This window comes from Phyllobates terribilis, unplaced genomic scaffold (assembly GCF_046119375.1).
Source record: "Phyllobates terribilis strain yellow unplaced genomic scaffold, ASM4611937v1 Scaffold_33__1_contigs__length_13283291, whole genome shotgun sequence".
NCBI lineage: Eukaryota > Metazoa > Chordata > Amphibia > Anura > Dendrobatidae > Phyllobates > Phyllobates terribilis.
In genome coordinates, this window is record NW_027362793.1 from 9,225,797 (window position 1) to 9,233,479 (window position 7,683).

A 7,683-nucleotide genomic window follows, 5' to 3' on the forward strand; every position below is an offset into this window, starting at 1 on the left:
TAAAATCTAGGGGATATGAAAAATGGATGATAGATAGGGCTTTATCTATAGCTACATCTAAAGATAGAGAGGCTTTGTTTACACAATCAGAAAAACATAGTTCCAATAAGGAGAAATCTTCATTAACTTTCTCTACGCCATATAGTCATCATTTTTACTACATTAAACAAATTTTTCTCAAGAATTTACCCATATTATATCAGGATGACAAATTGTCTAATATATTGGAAGCAGGTTGTAGGGTGGTTTCAAGGAAAGGTCAGGATCTACGCAATATGTTGTCACCCAGCGTATTTTTTGATGATAAAGTACAAAGTCCCACATGGCTGAAATATGTTGGTATGTATAAATGTGGTGAAAATAGATGCTGTATGTCCATGTATGTCGCTATCGGTTCAAGTTTCTCTGATCTACACACGGGTAGAAAATATGACATAGAGTCTTATATAAATTGCAACACCTCCCATGTTGTCTATATGGCAACTTGTGTCAGCTGTTCAAAATATTATATAGGCTGTACTATCAGAGCCCTTAAGGCATGAATATCAGAACATGTTACAGGAGCAAATCCTGCCTCAAAATCCATCAGGTTATCAGGTCTTTCCAAACATTTCAGGGAGGTACATGCGGGCAATATAAGCACATTAAATATTAGAGGCATAGAGAGAGTACCACGTCCCCATCGTGGCGGTAATTGGGAAAAAATGCTCCATAACAATGAAAAATTATGGATACTGAAATTAAATGCACGGATACCGCAAGGTATGAATTATAGATCAGATCTAATGTTTTTCTATTAAATTATACATATATGCTTGCATTTATAATATTATATGCATGTTCTGTTTCTGTGCATTTATATGGCAAATCTATTACATTTATGAAAATTTTTTTTTCTTCCCCTAAGTTTATATCTGAATTAGTGTTGAGCCTCCCCAGTAGTGTTCGAGTTCGGTTCGGTTCGTCGAACACCCGTGTGTTCGCCGAACTGTTCGTCGAACTGTTCGTCGAACACCTTCGAACACCGTTAAAACCAATGGCAGGCAAACAAAAACACATAGAAACACATAGAAAACACCTTCAAAGGTGTCCAAAAGCTGACAAACTGCTCAGAAGACACAACTAACACATGGAAAAGTGACAAGTACATATAGTCATGCGAAAAGAAAAGAGGTGGAGGAGTAAAAGGAGGGGGAGACACAGATATAGGCATGTCATGCCCTTCTAAAATCCAAAAAGTGAGAAGCCGACACGTTCAGTCCGCTCCTGCCCGTGCCACCTCCGTGTCGCCGGGTTTGTGCTAGAGCCGCGGTGAACCCTGACGGCCAGCCCCCCTCTCCCAATACTGGTGCCTGTCCGCTGGTGGGTCGAGTGAGCCCCCCTGTGGTGGAGGCAGCTCTAAGCTTTTTAATTTAAATTGTCTCTCTAATTTGAATGAATACACTTTAAATCCATTTACACGGATCTATTGGAGGGCAAGTCTCATGCCAGCAGCCGCGTAATTCCAGCTCCAGTAGCGTCCACTAAAGCTGCTGCAGTTAAAAAGCTTTTATAAGGATCGAGCTCGGCTGTCCACCGCAAGGCATCCTACTGCCAGTCCCAGCCCCTATGCCTTGGGGTGCCTCCTGATGCTCTTCACTGAGTATCCCGTGGTCCCGAAGCATTTCCTTTGAAAAAATTAAGTGTCCAAACTACAGGTGGTGTAGCTTGCTTAACAGCCGGGATAATCCACTGACTAGCAGACACTGCTACTAGGCACAAAGTATTTCCTGGGCTAGATGCAGTTAAAAATTTGTAATTAGATACTCTTGTTGGATGCTGAGAAAGCATTCCATAGAGTCTCCTGGCACGCCATATATGATTCTCTTAAAAAGCTTGGGGTAGGGGTCTAGGGGACCCTTTTATAGCCAAAATCACGGCCCTGTATCGCAATACGTCACCTAGGCTGAAGATAAATGGAACTGTAGCACCCTGAGGGCTCGGTTGCTACAGAGGTATTGCACCTCACCCAGAGGTGTGATATCTCACTCTCAGGTAAGGATGTAGTGTGGATCATGACCCGACACCTGCATGCATTACACCACATTGCCGTGGGGCAGGGCGACCAATATGCCCCTGAGATGGGCACGACAGTCCCTGTCCCTGGCTGGAGTGGGGGGAGGGAACACTGAGGAAGGGGAACCCTGTAGTGCAGGAGCAGGGAGGAAGCAGTTCCTGGGTGCATTGAGAAGGGAGTATAAAAGGTGGGCACCATCTTAGTTCAGTGCAGAGAAGTCTGAGCAGAAGTGGCAGGGAGCAGGGGCTCTGCATGAGCTCTGCTCCGGAGGCGGGCCTAGTAACAGAGGCCCAGGCCTGGAAGAGGGAGAAGAAAGGAAGAGGAGCGGAGAATTCTCCAGGAACGAGGAACGAAGGGATCCCAGGGGTGCGGATGGGTGAGTCGCCACCGCACGCCCGAATCCACCTGCGTGGAGGGGTCAGGCCAAAGGGGGAGACCGGTCCCCGAAACTAGTGGAGGCAGGAAACGACCGTCAGCTAGAAACAGGAGGCTGTGACATTTTATGTGGTGCAGCCCCTCGCTACACCCGCTAGGAAGGCACCACATAGGGTCAGGGAAACTGGCGCCAAGTTTACCAAGAGGAGGCCCGAGGCAGCCGGACAGAAGGGTTGGTAAGAAAGGCCAGACAAAGGACACACAAAGGGGGTCCTGTGAAGTGCTCCAAAGTTATCTGGGAGTTGTCTGAGCCCCTCACCTGGTGAGCACAGTACGACGTGGGCAGCCGTTACCTGCAGAAGTGGTCTGGATAATAAGAACTGTGAGTAAAGGCCCTGGACTGCATCACTGACTCCGTGTCATTACTGCTGCTGCCCTGCACCATCACCCCCATCCTACGCATACACTGCCCTGAGGCTATACTCCTCCCATGGGGAGTTATGCTACGCTCTGCTGCACCCACAACACCAGCCTCAGCGGTCTGCCTTGGAGCGGCGGTTCACTCTGACCGCAATCCACGGGTGGCGTAGTCGGACATTTAAACATCAAAACCACATAAATAGTTCCGCCACTGGTTTGACCGCCCTGAGCCACGGAACCGGATCACCGCCACGGAGACTACAACCACCAGCATCCACCAAAAAGGGTCCAGCTCCGGGTGTCCAAAGGCCCATGGGGCGCGTCAGAACATTTTCATCACCTTTCACAATCACCAATGGGACAAGGCAGGGATGTTCTCTGTCCCCTCTCTTAAACATCCTAATGACGGAGCACCTGCTCTCATCAATTCGCCATAACCCCAATATTAGGTGGATTGAGGTGGGAGGCACCGAGTACAAGTGCTCTCTATTTGCTGATGATGTCCTAGTATATATCACTCAATCACATATATCCGTCCATGCTGTTATGGCTGAAATAGATCACTTTGTTACATGGTCAAATTTTAAAATCAATGCAGCGAAGTCTGAGGCCCTCGATGTCTCCCTCCCCAAATCCATATAGGATTCCATCCAGTCCAACTATCCCTTTGCCTGGCCCTCAAAGGGTATCAAATACTTAGGAATTCCTATTCATAGAGACCTCTCCCATCTATGTTATCTTAATTTTGGGCCCTTTATTGAACAACTCCATACAGACCACGGTTGGCAAGTTAGAACTGTAAGATTCACTACGTGAAGAACTGGTGTTTTGTGGAAAAGCACATGTACACTGTGTTCCAAATTATTATGCAAAAAGTGTTTAGGAGTGATAAGGGAAGAATTTGTTTGTTTGTCAGTTAAACTCATTGATGGTGATGTGTGTCAGGGCTCTTTATATCACTGTAAGCAATTGCAGACACCTGTGCTAATTAGTTTGGCAGGTGTGTCCAAAGAAAGGCAAGACTACTTAAGAAGGCTGTCTCACATTATTAAGCAGCCTACATTTTCTGCCAAAATGGGAAAGAAAAAGGATGTGTCGGCTGCTGAGAAGCAACAAATTGTGGAGTATTTAGGTCAAGGCATGACTACAATCAACATTGTGCGATGATCAGGATGAAGTGTCTTGGCAATCAAGAAGTATGTAGCTGATTCACAGTACACACGTGTGCGTGCTGATAAGGGCAAATTGAGGACTCTTTCCTACAGGCAATTACGTCAGGTTGAAAGAGCAGCGGCAAAAAAGCCTTGTCATAGCAGCAGACAAGTTTTTGAAGCTGCTGGTGCCTCCAACGTCCCCCGAACAACAAGATGCAGGGTCCTTCAGAGGTTTGCAGCTGTGCATACGCCATCCTGTCGACCTCCTCTATCCACTTCACACAAGCAGAAACGGCTCCAGTGGGCCAAACATTACATGAAGACTGATTTCAAAACTGTTTTGTTCACGGATGAGTGCCGTGCAGCGCTCGATGGTCCAGATGGATGGAGTGGAGGATGGCTGGTTGATGGACACCCCACGCAAACACGGCTACAGCGCCAACAAGGAGGAGGTGGAGTAAGGTTTTGGGCTGGAATCATGGGGAGAGAGATTGTCGGCCCCTTTAGGATCCCTGAAGACGCTAAAGATGAACTCCATAATGTATGTGGATTTTCTCAAACAGCACTTCCTGCCATGGTTCAAGAAGAAGAACCGTGTATTTCACAGCAAGATCATTTTTTTGCATGATAATGCACCATCTCATGCTGCACATAAAACATCTGCATCTCTGGCTGATATGGGCATAAAAGGGGACAGACTTATGGTGTGACCCCCATGCTCCCCTGACCTCTACCCCATTCAGAACCTTTGGAGCATCATTAAAAGGAGTGTCTATGATGGCGGGAGGCAGTTCACATCTAATCAACAGCTCTGGGAGGGTATTCTGTCCTCATGCAAAACAATTGAAGCAGAAACCATCCAAAACCTGACAAATTCAAAGGACGAGAGAGTTCAGAAGCTCCTTTCGAACAAGGGGTCCTATGTGAAAATGTAACATCACCTAGAATAAAGTTTTGAGTTGAAAACTGTTTGATTTCAGTTTCTAACAACCTGCTAATGCTTATAATTTCAAAAATGACCATTTTTTGGGTCTTTATTAAAATGAAAAGGTTGATCGAAAAGTTTGGGGGATCTAAGAGTGTGGCAACCCAGTAGTCATGATTACTTCGAATTCTGACAATATGAGGGTCATGCTGCAGGTAGTGCAGCAAGAAGGCACTTATGTGTCTTGCGCATCTCGGAGCCCCAAAATTATTTTCCGGGCTAGATGCAGCTAAAAATTATTATTAATTTTAAATCTGGTGAAGCTTTAGCATAGATGGCCTAATAGGATCAGTGCTGCACACTGCTACAAAGCCCAAATTATTTTCCAGTCAAGATACAGATAAACATGATTAGTAATTTTAAATCTGGTGGAGCTTATTATAGATGGCCTAATAGAATCAGTGCTGCACACTGCTACAAAGCCCAAATTATTTTCCAGCCAAGATACAGATAAACATGATTAGTAATTTGAAAGCTTAAAACGGTTGGTAGGGTGATTTTAACCAATCATCAAGCTTTTACTCTCCCCAGGATGACACAGGGGTAGAAAAGTCGTTTCGGATCCATGATTTGTTCATCTTTATGAACGTGAGTCTGTCTACATTATCAGTGGAGAGCCGCGTGCGCTTATCTGTCAGCACACCACCAGCAGCGCTGAACACACGTTCAGACAGAACGCTGGCTGCGGGGCATGACAAGATCTCCAAGGCGTAAGTGGCTAGCTCCGGCCATTTATCCAGATTGGAAGCCCAAAAAGAGCAAGGGTCCAGTGACACAGTCATGGCTTCAATGTTTACTTGGAGATACTCCTGTACCATCGTCTCTAGGCGTTGACTATGTGTCAGACTTCTTGTCTCCTGTGGCCTTGCAAAGGATGGGCTAAAAAAGTGGTGAAATGATTCCGCAAAATTGATGTTACCAGCAGATACTGTGGTTCTGTTACGGTTTGAGTGCTGAACACTTGACGGTCCCACGGTTGGCAAGTTGGAACTGTGAGATTCACTACGTGCACCACTGGTATTTTGTGGAAAAGCACATGTAAGATTCTGCAACAGTCTCTGTTGATACTCCTGCATGCGTGCATCCCTTTCTATGGCAGGAATAATTTCTGCAAATTTACTTTTGTACCGGGGATCTAACAGTGTGGCAACCCAGTAGTCAGGATTATTTCTAATTCTCACAATTCGAGGGTCATGTTGCAGGTATTGCAGCAAGAAGGCACTCATGTGTGTTGCGCATCCAGGAGCACCAAGTCCCTGTTGTGTTGGTGGCGAGGTAACAATCATGCTTCCTTCCTCTGTCCTCTCCCCCCAACCTCGCACAATAGAAATGTGATCAAGGTCTCCCTCATCTGATGAGTCTTCCATCAGTTCGTCCTCCACTTCTTCCTGGGCTCCTGCACCTTCCTCACTAGTTTGGCTGCTACCATGCGCCCTGGTAAAACCATCTCCCCCACCCTCACATGCCTGCCGCCTTGGTGCTGCAGACCGTCTGGACCTTGCAGATGTTAGCCCTTCCGCATACAACTCCTCCTCCTCTACTTCCTCCACCTCCTCTTGTGCCACCACCTGACTCCGAATTCTGTTTAACATGTGCTCCAGCATGTAAATCACTGGAATAGTCATGCTGATAATGGCATCTTCAGCACTAAACATCTTCGTCGCCATTTCAAAACTGTGCAGAAGGGTGCATAGGTCCCTGATCTGAGACCACTCCTCCAGCGTGATTTGCCCCACCTCTGGATCTCGTTGGCCCAGGCTATATGTCAGAACGTATTGCACCAGGGCTTGTCGGTGCTGCCACAGTCGCTGCAACATGTGCAGAGTTGAATTCCACCGGGTAGGCACATCGCATTTTAGCTGGTGAAGTGGCAGGCCCAACGACTTCTGTAGAGATGTAAGTCGCTGAGCTGCGGGATGCGAACGGCGGAAGTGAGCACACAGCGACCGTGCCCTCTGCAGAAGGCCATCTAGTCTGGGATAGTGGGCTAAAAATTGCTCGACAACCAGGTTCAACACGTGAGCCATACAAGGCACGTGTGTGACATTGCCCCGGCGAAGGGCCGCACCCAGGTTTGCAGCATTGTCGCACACGGCCTTCCCTGGTTTCAGGTCCAGTGGAGACAACCATTCATGAAATTGGTTCTCCAGAGCTGACCACAACTCCTCAGCTGTGTGACTCACATTTCCCAGACATTTCAATGTAAAAACCACCTGATAACGTTGAGCCCTACTGCCAGCATAGTAAGGAGGTGTGCAGGATCCCTTCTGCACAGTTAGAAAGCTTGTGGCATGACCAGACAGGCTTTGGGTGCAGGTGGAAGACCGAGAGGAGGTTGAGGAGGCAGAAGCAGTGGAGGAACTTTGACATAAAGAGGATTGACGCACAACTCGTGGGGACGGCAAGACTTGGACAGCAGCCCCTTGTCCTGCTGTCACCATAGTTACCCAGTGCCCAGTCAGCGACATGTAACGCCCCTGTCCATGCCTACTCGTCCAAGTGTCTGTGGTGAAATGCACCCTGTCAAACACAGAGTTTCTCAAAGAAGCGGTGAGGTTGTGTGCGACATGCTGGTGGAGCGCAGGCACACCTTTCTTTCAGAAGTAGTGCCGACTGGGCATCTGGTACTGGGGCACTGCGACGGACATAAGGTCTCGAAAATCCTCTGTGTCCACCAGGCGGAAAGGCAGCAT